Below are 18018 nucleotides of genomic sequence, written 5' to 3' on the forward strand. Positions count from 1 at the left end.
CAGAGCTCTGTGCAGATTTCATTGTTTATTTATAACTGCAGAAGGTGTTCAGTTCCATAATATCAGCCCACCACGCATTTGAAGGTTACAATAAAGCTTCCCTTTTGAATGGCTGTTCACTAGATGGATCAGTGAAAGTTCTGTTAAAGGCCTGAGGCAAAAAAATGAATAGTTTTTCTGACATAATGCTTCATCTTAGAAGCATTCTCCATCTCCCACCCACTTCTTCCCCCGCCACCGGCCCCACTCGTGCTCACACAGATAGTTTAGATGAATAATGTTTTGATATGGCACGAGATCTTTCTCTGGAGATATTCAAAACCCACCTGGATGCGATCCTGTGCAACCTGCTGTAGGTGAACCTGCTTTAGCCGAGGGTTGGACTAGATGATCTCCAGAGGTCCCTTCCAACCCCTACCAGTCTGTGTTTCTGTGATTCTGTGAAGAAGAGATCTGTGTTCAGCTGAAGTACAAATGAATGTTACATCAGCTCTTGTAACGTGCTCAAACATCCTTGTTGGGGCTAGAGGTTGCAGCCATGTGAGCCGTTCAACTTTGCAGTGAAATGTAGTCCCGAGATAAGCCTGACCCCAAACTTGCAGATGTTCCTGAATATCTTTTTGCTTATTTCAGTTAACGTCCCTTCTGCATTCTGTTTCTGTTGAACAGTTGGTGTGAGATAATTAACAGAGGGAGCCTTCTTTCCTCTCCAGCAAACTTGCAAAGGAGGAAGTAGCCAAAATGCAACCTCACGTGAACAGGCTGGATTTTCTCATTTCTGGCTCTTCATGTCCAAAGTCAGCACTTCTAAACTTCTGTTAAGAATCCTTCTAACTTTACCTCTACTCTAACAGACCTGATACTAGCCTTTCTGAAATGTTACCTTTCTGCTTAAAAATTAAGGAAATAATATGAACCCCCTTCGAAACCTGAAAGCCTACAGACTTTATTGTGTCTTCAACTAGAAATAGACAGGGTATGTGGATGAGGAAACGACGTTCTGAAAGGGTAAATGAAGTTAATAGGAAGCAGTGTACTTTAGCAGTCAGAAGACTGGGATTATTGTAGCGATGTTACTAAAATGTTTAGTGTGTCAATTAACAGAGAAATTTGTTAGTCTCTCTAAGACTTTATCCCTCATATGTAAAATCGAATACTTAACTGCTTTGCCATCTTAAGTCATTGCTAAAGGATAGCATGAAGGGTAGGAAATACGGATTTATGTATAGATATACAGTTCTTCCTTAAGGATCATAATACATTTACGATGTCTTTTTTCCTCCTCACTCCATAATAGCTGGATCACAATACAGGATCATTTCAGGAGCCTTAGATGATAACTTCAGCAGAGAAGCAAGAAACCAAAATTACTGTGGATGACATTTTATAGTATTTCAGGCTGGTCTGACTGCACAGACATGCCTCTAAGCAGTTGAGTTTAGAGGTCTAGGTTCAAGTACCTGAGATATACATCTACACTTTGCTATGTTCTGAGGTCATCCGTTCAGCAAAATACTCTTCAGCTCTTTCTCTTTTCACCATAAATTGCTGAGTCCTTCTGGGTCTTTCAAACAGTTTGAGGGTTGGTTGGTTTTTTTTTTGGTGTCCGTCCCCCTGTCCCCCCCCCACCTTTTTTTTTTTTTTTTTTTTTTAAGTAGTCTGTCGTGTTTTTGCAAAATGGAAATTAAGTTGATGGAAATTTGCATTATTTGCTAGTGTCTTCAATCTGCACCTATACCAGTGTCCAATGTTTGGGTCAGATTTTCTTCAAGGAGTAAACTGTCTTAACTGACTGACTGCTCAACATTATCAGGCTGATTATGTTCAGGCAGTGGAAAGTTTGGTGCACAATGAAAAACAGGATAGCAATTATCTTCTAAATTCCTTTATGTGAACCACAGGAGGTGCTTGTGCTCAGGTCTGGAGTCCTGGATAATTTGTATCATCAATGAAGTTCTGGTTTTACTTTCCTAATGTGTTTTGGAAAAAAATCAGCATGGAAATGATTGAAGTAAATTTTTATGTTAATCCTCGGACTGCTAGGAGATGCATGTGATTTCAGACTTACAAAGCAAACAGAAGTCAAGTAGTACAAATTCTGAGCTCTGAAAATGCAAAATGACTGCTTATCCCAGGTATTCACTAAAACCATGTTCTAGTATGTCCCAAAGAATAAAAATGAACCTTGGCAAAGAGAATTAATTTGCAGCTAAGAGAAAGAAAGGGTAGACTAAACTCCTGCTTCTTATCTATCATACCATACTTCTGTTGCACCTCTGACTACTTTTCAATGGTGTTACCATCCTAAAAATTTTGCATGATGTGGAATGGTGGGGAGATGGGGAACTAGAGAACTCTTGTATCTGAAACGGAGCTTAGGAAAGAGACAGCTTGTGAATTCTAGTTGGTAACAGTCCAAAGGGCTTGGAAGGTGCCTGCATATTAAAAGTATGGGATTACATTACTTTTTAAACACTTTGTTTTATTGGCCTTTGAATACATGTGATATTTCAATATGTGGTATATGTATCTCTTTAATACTTAGCCTTTTATCTTTAAAACATATGTTCTTAAGAAGGCTCTTTTATAACGGTACATATGTATTTGGTGCAAGGAATCTGCTATCAAAATCAGTCATTTAACATTTTAAAACTATTATCTTTGTTTTCTAGAAAATGTGTGCAGTCAGAAGAGGTAAAATCTTCCAGGCGTTATCAGGCAAAACTGTTCATATTAGTACAAAAATGCGAAAAATGCCTTGAGTATGAAAGACAGCTGAATTGGTATTAAAGTTAAATTCACAGGATTTTCTGATGACAGATTTGCAAATTAATTTGGTTTTTCTTTTCTGCAGTTTGGCTTCTAGGTGGAGAATTGATTGTCCAGTGTTTATTAATGATTTTATACAAAATAGAAGGCCATCACTAACAGTGCACTTTCTCAGAACGATGGCTAGCTTGGCTGTTGTTAAACATAGATCAGAAAAATTAGGAAGTTCTTACGTCAAATGCTCCCAATCTGAAGGGAATATTTCTTTCTTCATCTTGGTGGTAGGCAGTAAGGTGGGGTATTATAGCCTAGATGTCACATGGATTCCTCTGAGCAGTGCTGTGAATAAGAAAGGAACAGTAGAATTTTTTTATCATCTTGAGATGGACTTAACCATATCTGAAAAACAGAATCAATTTATGCTTAGTCAGCTTAACAAAGGGTGACTATATTAAAAAAAAAAAAGGTGTAAAGTGTAAACATTGTTTATTTTTTTTACTCAGTTTCATTTTTCTTTCAGCAGAAGATCTAAACCAGTTGTTTTCATGTAGTCAAAATGTATTTTTTTTCCAGTCAGAATTTAAAAAGGGTGTTATTGCAGAGAAGTAATCTTTTCATAAAGGACACCCACAAATGTTACGAAGCTCTGAGGTCCCAAATGCATTTGAATGAGTGCACTGACGTTCCCATTGTGTGCATAGGTTAAATCATAGCCATGTGTTCTTTTTTTTTAAATTTTGTTTTACTAAAAAGGAAAAAAAAAAAGTTGTTCAAGTTAGATAAGCTTATGTTAGAAACCATACTAGGTGCTATTGCTGAGGCTTTTTGCTAAGTTTGTTTTAGAGGTAGGTGTTTTGCCTGGGTATTAGCTTAGAAATTTTACTGTACCATTTCATAGTTTGAACCACTTTGACTTGGTTCACTTAGAATCTTATGAAATTCAGTCTTGACACAAAGCTTAAATTTAAAAGAAAGAAGGAAGGAAGAGGAACAGATTAATGAAGCCATGTGACAAGCTGAACAAGTTGAAAACGGTGATTTTTATTTCACAGCACTTTCAAGGCAGCACTTCAGAAAGACTGTGAAGTCTTGTTCCAAAGCATCATAATGCTGAAAAAGTAGATTGCTTGAGAGGCTTGAACTAATTCCCTGTTTTCTAGATTGTTCTTCCTGTGGTTTTCTGATCCTCCCTGTTGATGGACAGTTGTGTAGTAACAGTAGATGATGATTGGTAGTATGGAAGTTTTGATGGAAATCTTTAATTTAAACATTATCTTTTCATAGACACAGACTCTTGCTGGTAAATATTAGTTCAAAGTAGAGATCTATCTAAGCACAAGAAAAAGTTAATTGTGATTAACAGCATGCAATGATTCCTTCTGTAAGTTGTCATTGATTACACTGAGGATTATGCTCCGCTGCCTAATGACTCATAATGGAAATATGAAAAGTGAAGCGCATATGTATTATTTCCTGTATAAATACATTTTCAAGTAAATGATAGGCAAATTCCCACCCTATCAATGATATTTTCTGAACAATTACATTTGAAGGCATTTGTCCAAAACGTTTCTCTACGAATTTCAAATGCATTAAGTATTTTGGTTTTAGTTCTCTAAAATAGCTGTTATTGAACATCCAGCTCAAGACCAAAACAGTGATACACTATAATAAAGTCAGCTTTTACAGAGAAGATGGTTTATGTCATAGATGAGAACTGTTCCCTCTCAGCAGCTATCAATGAAACCCCTTTTTGTAATCGGTTGTGTTTAATATTTGTGAATCTGTAGGTATGATCCGGAGTGCATAAACGTCAGAGTTTTGAATGAGCTGAAGATTTCCAAAGGTACACCAGAAAAGGACCTGATTTAATGTTGTCAAAAAAAAGCTTAAGTCACCTTAGAACAATTTTTTAATGTTTTTTAGCTCATACCTATCATCAGCCATAAGTTTAACTTGTTTTCATGGGGCATTCCACTACAGTTTGACATTAAGTTCACCTTTCTCACCTAATTGTATTTCAGATGGGTCACTTATCTTCCTAAAAATTCATTTTCCATAGTCCTCTTCTATTATTTCTCAAAAATAAGGATCTCCTGAGCATAAATGACTGCTTTGACATGGGAGTTCCCTTCTGTTGCAAAGCTTTTTGGTTTTGCATTCAGTGCAAGTTTTATTTACTAAGGAGCAAACACCTTCTCAGTATCATTCAACGGGGTACCCCAACATCTATAGAAAGAGCACTCCACTGCTGAACTTGAAAAAGACTCCACTTCTTCCAAGAAACTACCATCTGAAATTGTTTCCCTGCATAAAGCTTGTCGATATGTTCTCCATCTTGCTTGACAGTTTCCAGCACTCTCTGTGGGTAACACAAATGTGGTGAGAATACAAAGTACCCCATGTTCTCAGGCAAAAAGACACTGTCAAAGACTAAATTGTCAAAAGAAAAATTGTTAAAACATGTTGATAAGTAAAACAGCAACAATCACAACGACCAGATGGTGCTCATAGAAAACTTGAAAGAATTAATCATTTTGTTCTGTAGGCTGGTAGCAAAAATATGCTTGCTATATTTAAATGAAGATACTTTACTGAAGAGTTTCAGAGTAACTGGAATTTTCTTTGTCAAAATGGGATTGAAAGAACTATAGACCAGATGATTCAGAACCAGGTAACTTGGTTCAAGCATTAGGTGATGGTAATTTAGAGAGCCAGTTTGAACAGAGGTAGAAGAGAACCCAAGCTTAGTTGGCAAAAGTCACTGACAGCTCCACAGGGTTTTTGATAGGTTTGGGGTTTGGGTTTTTTTTTGATGGTTCAGTCCAAACCTTCCTCCCTTCCTTGTCTTTCCTGTTGGTTATTTTAGCCCTTGCGACATCATCTGGTGAAGTGTTTGATAGACGACTTTAAGTATGAACAAAAAGAATTAAACGAGACTGTGCAGTATGTGGGGAAACTAATATGTTTTCATATTTTATAAATGATTTTTATGAACCCGATCTCAGTGATACCGCCAGTAGTTTCAGTAGAGCCACCATTCATTTACAAATCCTAACTATTTATTCACTGTTGCTTTAAGTATCAGATTACAGTTTAGATGGCTGAGAAAAGCTTTTTCATGCATTTTCATGCCTTCTGTGTTTTCACCTTAAAATATATTTAACGACTCGTGAAACAATTGCTTCAAAGTTCTACAATAATTTGGATGCTTACTTGTTTGTCTCTTCCTGCGCTTTATACTGTGTGCTATTGTATTTTCTAGAGCTTAGACAGAAGTGTAAGATTTTCTTGGTTTGCACTCTCTTACTGTCAATCACTTTATTTACTGTGATTTAAAAAAAAAAAAAAAAAAGGAGGAGGGGAACCAAAATGAGAATATTGTGTTTGCACTGTCTGGTTAAATGACCTGGTGCATCTTCCCTTCTTGCCAGTGCTATCGCTTAGTCTACTAACAACAAAAGACACTAGTCATAAATAGTTATTTTAGGGTCCTATCAGAGATTAATTGCTATGACTATCAGTTTATATTTTATTTTTAAAACCTTTGTGTTTCTGGTCCTTGTTTGATGGAGAAATGTATATTCTTATATTCAGAAATTAAAACAAATCCATGCTGTTTCTGAGCACAGGACTAGGAATGCTCCAGTGGTCTCCTCTGGATTTTCCTCATTATTCTGGATGAGTTCTGCCTAGAACATGTAAGATGTGGTCATTGTGGTCTGATGCTTCTGCTTGCTATGAGCTCTCTGTTCACAGCTGTGATTCTATGATTCTCCAGTTGTAAATTAATCTTTTTCAGTATTGTGTTGGTTGCTAGAGCCAAGTAAACAAAAGACAAGATTTTCTGCCATTACGGACAGGCAGCTCTCTTCGTTTTCTTCTGTCTTTAAATTGACACAGTTCTACTATAAAGCTTTTTCAGAGAGAACATTTTGTCGATATATACACATAATTACATAAATATAGTTTGTCTCCAAAGAAAACATAGCATTACAAGCTGTGTGCCTGGGGTACTCTGAGAGAGTATTATTTTCATCTTGAAATGCGGGAGAGAGTGATTCATTTTATGAATAGTGTAAGAAGAAATATTTTTAAAGAGATCATTAAAAAAAGAGATATTAGCAAAAGTTTGTTGGGATTGCTACCCTCTAGTCAGGGTAACATTTTCGAAGATGTTTTGGGTAATGAAGCCCCTCATGCTTGTCAATAGTAATAGAGTTTTTAATGAGTATTCAGTCCCTAAAGGTCATTTTGTCTGTCCATGGTTTAATTATGGGAACAAAATTATTTCTGCCCTTACCTATTTGTGGCTTTAGGAAGCAATGTGTGCCTTATGCTCACTGTTCTTCAATGTCAGCAATGCAGCATTAAAAGCAGTGGAGAATAAACTTCAATTAAGATCAAAGAAAACACAAATAAAAATGATAGTTTGTCATTTATCCGTTTGATTACAGTTATATTGAAGTATAAATTTATATAACCAGTGGGATTATGTCAGCATAAAACTAGGCCCAAAAGAATCAGCCTAAGGAGAAACAGAAGCTTTTTTTTTTCCTTATACGTAGCCTTTGTTGCACTTACAGTTTCTCTTTTTGTGCCTCTCTTGCTGCTCCCACATTGCCTTCTTTTTTTGTTTTCCTTCATTCTTCCATTGTCATGTTTTCCACTGAAACCAGCGAACTCTGCAATGTAATTGAAGATACTGTTAGGTTTTTCTCAACTAAAAGAAACCAAAAAAATACCAAAGACCAACTTCCGCTATGGCACACTTACCTTCCTTTCAGCAGTGAATGTGTGTTTCTCTAATTGATTTTTGCACAATATGCTGGGGGTGGAGGGGGAGGAGGAAAAAAAAGGATAAGGCATTGGTTGATCTTCCTTCCTTGTTCCTTTTCCTCGAAGTAGAGGGCAACAATGTTTCTGATAGATTTACCCTTGGAAGACAAATGAGACCATCCAAAGCTTCGTGGATTGGAAATCAATGTGCATAAAGCAAGAAAAATGGGCGATGTTATCAAGCGAATAGTTTGCACAGTCAGTGAACTCCAGAAAAAATGGGCCATTTTCCTATCCCTAGTTAAGCTGGCAAACTCCAGCATAATCAATTCCAACTATGTTTCCCAACCTTTCTGCCACGACACACGGTGTTTGTGCTTGCCTTTCAGTCATCCCAGCTCTGTACTGATAGAAGTTTAGGGTGGTTTTTGGTACTATCTTTTTTTAAAAGGGTGGTCAGCAATAATATTTTTCCTCTGTATTTGAAATGGTTGCCCATGCCTTGTGTGCCAAACTTTTAATCGTTCTTTTTAAAAACTTACCCTGAAATTCCCTCGCTTTGCTACATTGAAATTCCATATTGGCAACTGTATCAGGGAAAATATTTGTAGCCGAGTGCATTCAGCTAAATCCAGTAAAGCTCTTTGGTGATGAGTAAGTCCTACAACTGATTTTAGAACACAACATTAGCTGTTCTTTTGCATCAGGGAACGTGACTTTTGCTTCGGTAATGCTTTGTACCAATTGATTGTTCTTTTTAAGTATGAAAGTGGCTATTCTCATTCGTAACTATTCTGTCCTGGCATTTGCCGTGCAGAGAATGTAATTAGGTTTATTTGGAGGCCTCTGCATAATGTCTGAGTGAAGATGTGTAGGTGGAATCTTGGCCCTATTAAAATAGATGAAAAGTTTCCATTACCTGGAATTAAGTTAAAGTTTCTAACTCTGGTTTCGTACAAAATAAGCTAAGAAGAAGCAGGCAAAGTTGATCAATTGTGAATATTTCTTATCTCAGGTGTAAGTTGCCGTAAAAAAGTAAGCCTACACTGCTCAGTTTCCATGGCTAAAAATCTTCTGACCCTTGCACCATGGTCAATTCTCAAAGTAGCAAAAAAGATATCATGCGAGTCAATGAAAAATCAGGATAGTTGTAGAAAGAATCAAGTGTAAATCTTTAGAAAATATTCTTTTCAGTCAAACTGAGCTGAATTTCTTGGCACTGAAGCTCTCATTCTGTATTGGAAAACGTATTTCTTTATTTATGAGAGCTAAGAATTTAATGAAAAGAACTGCCTTGAGGAGAAAACACTTTCATTACTGCAGAAGTAACTGTAGGTTAATTTTAAAGGTCTTTTGCAGTCAAATTATTTTAATCTGCCAGAAAATTTACCTGGATCTACACAAAGGCATTACCTATTCACATTCATTTGAATAATAGAAAGTTTCACTATTTTCTTACTTAATCTATGGAGCAACGTTAGGTTTAAATTCCTAAAAGTATATTGCTGACTTTACATTTGTACATTATATGGGAAATTATAGCTACCACAGAGCTATAGGTTTTGGACTGTTCTCCATGAAAACAGCATTGGTCATCCTCTGTGGGACAGAGAAGACTTTAAAGCTAAAAACAAAGAAGGTCTGCCCTCTTTCAGTAGTTTTTCTCCAAGTTACTATCCCAGTTATCTTGAAAAATTTATGGGATAGCGTCTAGATAACTAGTTAAACTTATTCCTTTGCTTGTAAATAATGCCACAATCGGCTTCACAAATTGAGTTCTATTCTCAGTTTATCTTCTGTTGTCAAAAGAATTTGAAATCTGCCAAATGGAAAACAAGCACGGAAAGCACACTTGGCTTCTTTTGTCTTGAGTATGTAATAACTTTCCTCAGTCTGCTGGCCGTGCCATTCTGAAATAAATTATGCTTGATTTTGCAGTATGCAACAATAGCTGTTGATAGTATACTATGTTGTCATCCATTTCAAAACCAATTGTGACTGCTGACAGCTCTAGACTCTTGAATTTTGATTATGGAATTGAATTTGGAAATCATTGCTGACTATGTCTCTAAAATGTTCCATTACAAATGTCTTTACTGCGCTTTGATTTTTGTTTCCTTTAATCACCTTGACCGATTAAAGGTAAAAATGGGAATTGGGCATTAAGGGTTATTAGGAAAGGAACAGAGAGTATGAAAATTCCTGCTCACATCTAGAAGGACGTGTACAGTTTTAGTGTTTTTATCTCAAGAAGTACATCAGAAGTACGGAACAGCTTCTCTACAGGCAGCTGAATGGAGTAGGACATACATATGTATGTGCCTGCGTAAAGAGACTTTTACTGATACGGAATGGGGGACACGGGATGAGAAAGGGAGCAAAGAATAGAACTTGAGGGCCAGTCAGATGGGAGTGTTAGAATAGGGCTAGTAATGTGCCAAGTCCAGAAACTGGGAGGTAGGCGTATGTCAGTAAGCAAGGTCCTGCACGTGTCTGCCAAGAGACGGTTAAACCAGAAGTGATCGAACTTTTGTAGCTTTCTGTGACTCAGTGAAAATGGGGTTTCAGCAAAACACGCACATTCCTTAATGAGCCTAAGATTCCAGCATGTCACTCGTTTCTTCATATTTGCTTCGTCAGTCAGCTTGTATATTTTGTTGCAGTAATATCTCCAGATGTAAATAATCAATAGAGATGAATAATGCAGAGGTGGCCATTATACCAGACAGTTTGTAATACAGCTTATAGACAACACACAGGAATAAATTATAAGGAGCTGAGTAATGAGGAGAGAACTAAATAATCATGGAGAAAAATGTCTTTTCCTAAACTAGTACACACATTTCAAAGCCACGGATGCATCAAGGAGGAAAGCAAAGCTTTGGATATTTTCCAGCTGCTGCTATTCTAGTTTCAGAGATGCATTTGATTCTCTTCACCCACTGTGTATGTGAAAATACTGTACCTAGCACAAGCAGAAATCTTCCTTGCTTATGTTAAGCACGTGTAAAAAATAGTCGCTATTTTATCTGGGTTGTCTTGTAGGAATTTTTTAAAATTATATTTCTGTTTTCTTTAAAGGGGGAGAGTAAGGTATCAATGAGTAATCAGACCAGACTCTATTATCAACATGACTAAGGAAGAAATCAGCGTAAGTTCGATTTACTGGTAAAGGAACCTAGCAACATTATTTTCTCTGATAATTGAATAATTATGTTAAGAGATCAGTGTTTTCACAGGAAAGGCTGTTGGAATCATCTTACTGTAGTATAATTTTGCTTTATGCTGATGACTTTTTCTCTGCTCTTCTCACTGGCTTTCCAAATTCTAGCGAAAGCCAAATCAGGTTTTTTTTCATGGATAAAATGATTTTTCAACTATCAACTTTCATGTCTTTCATTAATTTTATCTCCGTTTTCTCTTTACAGTGCGTGTGTTATTGCAAGAACAAAGTGGAGTTAGCTTTTTAAAAATAGCGATATTGTTGATTTATTATTGGGAATTTCAATAAGAAACATTTAGTGCTTGTGCAAATGCACGTACACACGGAGAAAGTTTAATTTAGCTGTTGAAGAACGACTGTCCAGCCTAAATACTGTTGTCAGTACTGCAGGGCTAGGGCTAATTATTATCTTGCGGGTATTTCATAGTAAGTATGTATTTATTGTGCGGTTAAGAGTAGCTGAAACTGTGGCTATCTTTTATTTCTAGATAAAGTGGTTTGAAAATGCAGAATAATTTAGGATTGTTCTAGATAAAATAGCCTGGAGTTTGTTGGTTTATTTGTAAATGTTACTTTGAACCGTGACTTTTGCTTGATCAATGTATTCATGAGCCTCAGGCCTCTGTGCTCTTGTGCGTGGCCCCACGTCACTGTTTCTGTGACTGGATGTCAGCTTTGCGAAATGACCTGTCCTTGCATATAGACTGAGTGGTATGTACCATGTTTGGGATGACTTTCATCACATTCTCTCTACTGTATGGATTGTCGTGAAACAGACCTGTATTACAAAGCTGAAAAATAACAGTAGAACTTTTAACGACTTGCAATGACTTAGCTTAGTTGTATACAAAACAAAACCGATCTTGCAACTTCCAAAATTGCCCTCTTCTGATAAGACATTATCAGGATACTGATTCTCTTATTTATAAAACAATTCTCTTACCTGATCCATTTTCTGTGTGTAGGTATAATCTTAACTGTCAAAGTAAGGTTGCAAAGAGCTGTTGTAATAACCAAGGATTTAGGATAGTCAACCACTGAGACGCATTCATGGAAAGAGACTTTCCCTCTTGGAGGATTTTCTTTCTGGAGATAGACTTGCCAAGGGCACCCTATAGAAACCTTGGAGGCTTGTCAGTGATGGGGGATGTTTAGGATATAAAGTCTGGTGATTGGGAAAGGCTTTTATTAATTTCTATATCGGTTAGTCAAGGAAAAATTGGCAAATGAGTTTATGACAGTAGATAATAAAATAGTACTGGATAGGAGAAAGAGCAACGTGGAAACAGCACCTACTCTTAATGATGAGAACGGTAGTCAGATAAATAGCAGAGTGAGTGGGAAACAGCTAGAGCTCGTCCCAGTAGTGACATCAGAAACAAGAGGGAGCTTTTTAATTCAAGGACCCTATGGGACAAAATGGAGGCACTTTGCAAGTCCATGAAGAATGTATAGTATTATACTACTGAATAAAACAACACAGTCAAATAACATCCATAACAGATATGTTGAAGGTTTTGTGTAGTTCAGGGAAGGAAAACAGAAGAGAGAAAAGTGTGCAAAATCTAGATTAGGTATGAGTCGATTCATTCGAAGTGGGAAGAATTATAGGCAAAAGCATAGCTGTGATTAAAATGGTCAGTTTTAATACGACACACTGATTCACAGGGGTTCTTAGTGTTAAGTCAGTTGGGTGGATATGAATGGGGAGAAACTGGAATTGGTTTGAGTTAAAAGAAGAAAATCTGTTACAAATGTATATAAAAAGTGTGGGAAAGGGGAAGGAAAATGTTCAGAGAGCTCTAAAAATAAGAAAAGATCATTTCCAGAAGAATGTAGGATTTAAGAAAAAGAGCCTCCAAAGAGTAGAACAAATGGATTGATGAAGAAAACAGTGATATTGTGGAGATCAAGAAATATGGGGGTAAGATCAGATTTAACAAGTTAAAGTTAGATTTTACAAAGATTGTTAAAACAAATTTTCAAGTATATTTTAATCTATATAAATAAAATGAAAATAAAATCAGGGACATTGTCAATCAAATAGCAATTGGGATATCATAGAGAGAACTGGATTATCTTCAAAACTAAAATAATGGGATTTAAAAAACGATGCGATATTTTCTTGGTGACGGGTAACAAGAATTTACATTAAAAACTGGGTAGGTGATCTAGAGGGAAATGATAGAGAAGAAGGGCCTGCTATAAATGTCTGCGTGACTGTGAGAAACCAACAAGACACAACAGTGAAGAAAAGGCAGATGTGATTGTAGAATGTGTCCAGCAAGATATTTGCAACAGAAAAACATTGACACCGTTGCCCAGGATTGGTGAGATCTCACTTAGGAAGGAATATACAATCTGAGTCGCCCATTCAGGAAGGACAGGGGCTGGAGAGATGCAGAAGGCCTAGAAGGGAATTTAAAATGTGTAGTGGAAGAAAAGGGCTTGACAGGTGTAGACACAAGGGAGACTGAGAGACCCATATTATATGCATATTAAAAATGTGTCAGAAATGTGAATGCTAGAGAGGTAGAAAACATATACAAATATGTTTCAACTAGCCATAGGTAAATCTGCTCTGAAAATCAGAAGTAGATTTCCAGCCATTAAACATGGTGAAGTTTGCAAGAGTCTTCAAAAAAGAACAGTGAAATTACTGCCAAAATTGGCCAAGTGTGAGGTTATGCAGCACCTGAAAAACGTTGTATTTTGCTAAGTAATCGTCAGTTTCTTGTGCTAGGTTTTCTTACTATATATATTTAACCTTTTATGACCGATGACTTAAATTAAGCTTTTCCTGCTTTGAGACTCATTTTCAGGCCCTGCAGACAGATATTTATTCATTAAACTCTCTGATGTATTAGACGTACTTGTCTGCTCTTGGATGTTGTAAATACAAACATTCCTGATCCAGTTGTTTACAGTGTCAGCACTGTATAGACATACAGGAATTACCAGGTTGTTACTTTGTTTCAGGTATGACAGCTCTCTGGTATGGTATTCCTGTTTTATTATCTGTTTATTTTAAAACACTTAATTTAGTGCTGGGGGAGTAGACTCCTCAGAAGCAATAAACATCTGTTACTATTGTTAGTCTGAGCATTTGCACTCCATAATGTTCTTGTCCCCTCTGGCAGTAGAAAAAAAAAAAGGAAGCGTCACAGCACCACATAAGTGTCAGTATGTGGGGACCTGAGTGGGGAGAGGGTGATGTGTGTATGGCATTAGATAAAGAGTTTCTTTTGCCAGATCTGAAAACATTTTTTCCGTGGTAGTTCACACATAAATAATGTGAAAATCAGAATTTAAATGATAGTCTGGTAACAAAAAAATGGATTTCAAAATGGATATATTGCATCCATATATTTAAAAAAAAGAAAGAAAACCCTCCCCAAAAAACCAGTAGTGAATATTCCTACCTTTAGGCCAGTATTTTTAAATCTGAAGTTAGATTTCCACTCAGTTTAGACTACTTTCCTTCATCATTTAATTTTGAAAAGATTCTAAGTGGTTATATTTACCTCAGGTAATTGGTATTCCATAGATACAAAAGGTGGACCTGATAGTGCTTCTTATTGTCACAGGTCTCCGTCACTTTTTAATGTACACCTTATTTTCCGGTACTTTTGTAGCTTTAAAATGCATGTGACCTTCCCTCCTTCCCCTCACCATGTACAGAGTGTCTCTTTTAGATATCTTTTTACTGCTATTTCAGCTATAATAGCTCAGCCATTTTCTGAAACTGAATTAAGGAAAAATTCTTATTACCCCTGCTAATAAAATCATATAACCATTTAATCCAAATTATCTCATATCCTCTGTATGGTGGAGCAGAGGCATGAGATCAGAAGAACTAACTATCTTTTGCCTGGGATGAGTTTTTCCATCTTTATGAAATTTGCCTATCAAGTCAGTAGTCTCTGAAAAATGTAATTTTACAGACGTTTACTAGAAACATATGAAATTTGGTAGCTGAAGTCTCTGAAAATGCCCTTGGCACTAAATCTTCTCCAGAAATACAGCTTCTGAGTGAACTGTTGCTGTTATCACTCCTCCCCACTGCAATTAATTTTCCTGCAGTGATTCAGACCGTGGAGACCTCACAGCCTGAATTCGTCACTAGCTCTCTCCCTTAATAGCATCTGCAAATGGTACCCATGGGCCCAGAAGAGAAGAGTCCATTCCATCCTGACCAGAATGACTGACCTTGCTTGTTCATGCTCTTACCAGTCCCTGACTACAGGACCTACTGAGACAGTAAAACATGAAGTGCTTAGGACACTGTACTAATACAGAAATCTGAAGTGTCCTCTTGAATGTGGGCTACACAGAATGCAACAGAGATGCACTGAACTAATCTGCTATATAACGTTTAATTAAAATCCAGATTGCAATTCCATGTACTCAGAGGTACTTTTCTGACTTCATGAAAACTGAATTTAAGAAGGCTTTCCAGATGCATGCCTGGTAAGATGAAACATTCAGGGTCTAATTTTACTACCATTGGATTCCTTTCTTTTTTGCATTTTATTTTTCTTCTCTAAAACGTTTCTAGGGAAAGGAAGGAGAAGAAAAATGGAAGTGTTCTGGCTTTATTTATTTTTTCTGAAGGAAAATAATTTTCTGTAAAATTTTAATCATAGCGTTGAACGTTATACAAGAGCTTGGAATTGCTAGGAGAGAAATTGTGCCCTTTCAGGAAATGAAGGCCTTTTACTCAGTGCTGTTTAGATATATAGCAAGGACAGGTAATTAAATAGTGAATGGGTGCTCACTTACCGACCATAGAGCATGCAGGTCCCACCACAGCACAGACATGAAAATACTCATGCATTCAGATTGCCTTTAGTACGTACCTCTTCACATTCTGTACTTATGGCATCTTTATATGATGTTGTGTCATAACAAATGGGAAGATAACCTCACTGCTCTGCCCATTCATCTCTCTTTTCTTCTCTCAAATTATTAAACAGAAAGTGATAAACACAGCAATTTTAGCATTAGAGGAAACGGCCGTTTTCTTGACTCCATCTTTCTTTTAGGGATATTTCTCAAGTTTTGTTTTCTTTATACATATGAAAAGAATGCAAAACACAAACCCTTTTGAATGATATTTTTCTAAGCCATTTTTGTCATCTTTGTTGTTCTCATCTGCTTGGTTTTCAATTTGTCTTTTTAAAATGTCATGTCCCAAACTGAATCCAATCAGTCCTGCTGTTGAAGCTTGAGCATTGCTGAGCAGAGCAGGAGGATTATTGTACTGGTTTGACACATGCCGTTACCGTTAATATAATCAAGTGTAGCATTCGTCCTTTTTCAGTATAAGCATCTTATATTTGATTTTCAAGCAATTTGTGATTTAACATATAATAACCATATCTGTCTTTGTAGGAATGGTCCTTGGCCCACATTTCTCATAAATACTTGCTTTTTGGCTCAATATTCACTACCATTGGAATTCTGTGGACTGTGAAAAAGCGTCTTTTTTAAAATACGTATCAAATGCATTAGGCAGTGGAAAACTAAGGCAAAATGAGTCTCTGTGGCAAGGAATATGCAGAGAATATGTTACAGATTAAAAAAAAAGTTTTTAAAAATGTTAAGTAAAATACATTCTGAATGGCTTAATTCAGGTGTGATTTAAAGGTCGCCACCAGAGAGAACTGTTTATCCAAAGTACCAGCAGCAGTTTGGAATTATGAGGTTGTTGTAAGTAGATGCAGAAAACTGAAGAGCAGAAGATCAGATAAGAGACCCCGGGAAAAAAGGCGCAACTGGGTTAGGTCATGTAGTAGGCAAGTTGCAAGACAGTTAAGTTCAGGTGAAAAGACATTCCATAGAAATAAGCTTAGCAAGTGGTCTTGACTGAAAAGAGAGCTGCGCCTGGGAAGGCTATGGCTACTGCCTCAATTCAGGAACGCAATAACTGGATGCTAAATCCCTCAGCGTAACTGAGGTCAACGCTTATCCATTCACCTGTATATGTACAGAATTAGTGCATCTTAGTTCATCAGTCAGATACCTGATGGATCAGTTTGTCTTTTTCATGGCAGATCAGCACCCCAAAGATAATTGTTTTCATTGTTGTTTAATGAATCTGCAGTAATTTGATTGTCTTAGAGTACACACATAGCCACGAGTGCTGGCATTTTCATCATTCTGACATACTGCAGTAAAACGCAATGCTATTGCTGTTAATTCAGGAAAAATAAATGGTGGCATTTGAAACAAAAGGGACAGTAGACACTGAATGGCGGAGTGCAAAAATTTGCTACCAAGATGTCTTAGCTACAGATACCACCTTCTGAGTGTTGAAATTGACTTTGAAATCAGTAGTTCAAATAAATTTAAACTACTACCCTAGATCACTTTACTTTTTCACTACCAAATGGACATGTAGCCGTGTACTCTGCTGCAGATGTCAGTAATGTGACGGATTGACACTGCAGTAGGAGGGGAAAGGCTAAATTAACTTATTTTGGGTATTAAATGCTCTATGCCTGCCTGACAGTTGTTTCTTTTTTTACGTCAGGAGAAGCAGTCATGGGAAGCCCACATAAGACACTACTATAACTTACATTGCCATAGTATATTGCAAACCCAACAGGTCAGACTCCTGCTGTGCTATACACTGTACATACAAGTACTCTCTTGGGTTCAACCTATGTCAATAAATAGAACTCCACATGTTTCAATTTCTGCTAAATCTCCCAGGCAGTGATCTTTTCACCTTTTCACTAAACCAAATCTTTTGCCTTCTTAATTCCTAACTTCTGTGGATGCAATAATCTGTTTTCTCTTTTCTCTCCTCTGACCAGGCTGACCAACTTTACATCTTCCCAGAGAAAAAACAGTAGAGCTCTTCAAGTTCCTGTTGCCTCTCAGAGCAGACTACATAAAATTTTACTAGTTCCTCCGCAGGTCAGACTAAAAAAATAAATCTTTTCTGAGATTCTCTGAGTTCAAAGTGGGACGTCTAGAATATGTGCTAGGCAGGGGAAGATAAGACAATCAAAGCTCACAGATGTTAAAAATATCACGGAATCAGAAATATGAGATAACCAGTCACTGATTGTTATTAATGAAAATCGCCTAATATTTACTTTAACATGGGTCATCTCACAGCAAGACATTATCTGGAATCTAATATGATTAATGCATGGATGCACCCATACGTGGAGCCTTGGATCATGTTTCTTGATTTTGTTTGCTTTTATCTATCTAAACTATTTGTACCATCTCTG

The sequence above is a fragment of the Charadrius vociferus genome, unplaced genomic scaffold (assembly GCF_000708025.1).
Source record: "Charadrius vociferus isolate BGI_N301 unplaced genomic scaffold, ASM70802v2 scaffold1151, whole genome shotgun sequence".
NCBI classification, from domain to species: Eukaryota; Metazoa; Chordata; class Aves; order Charadriiformes; family Charadriidae; genus Charadrius; species Charadrius vociferus.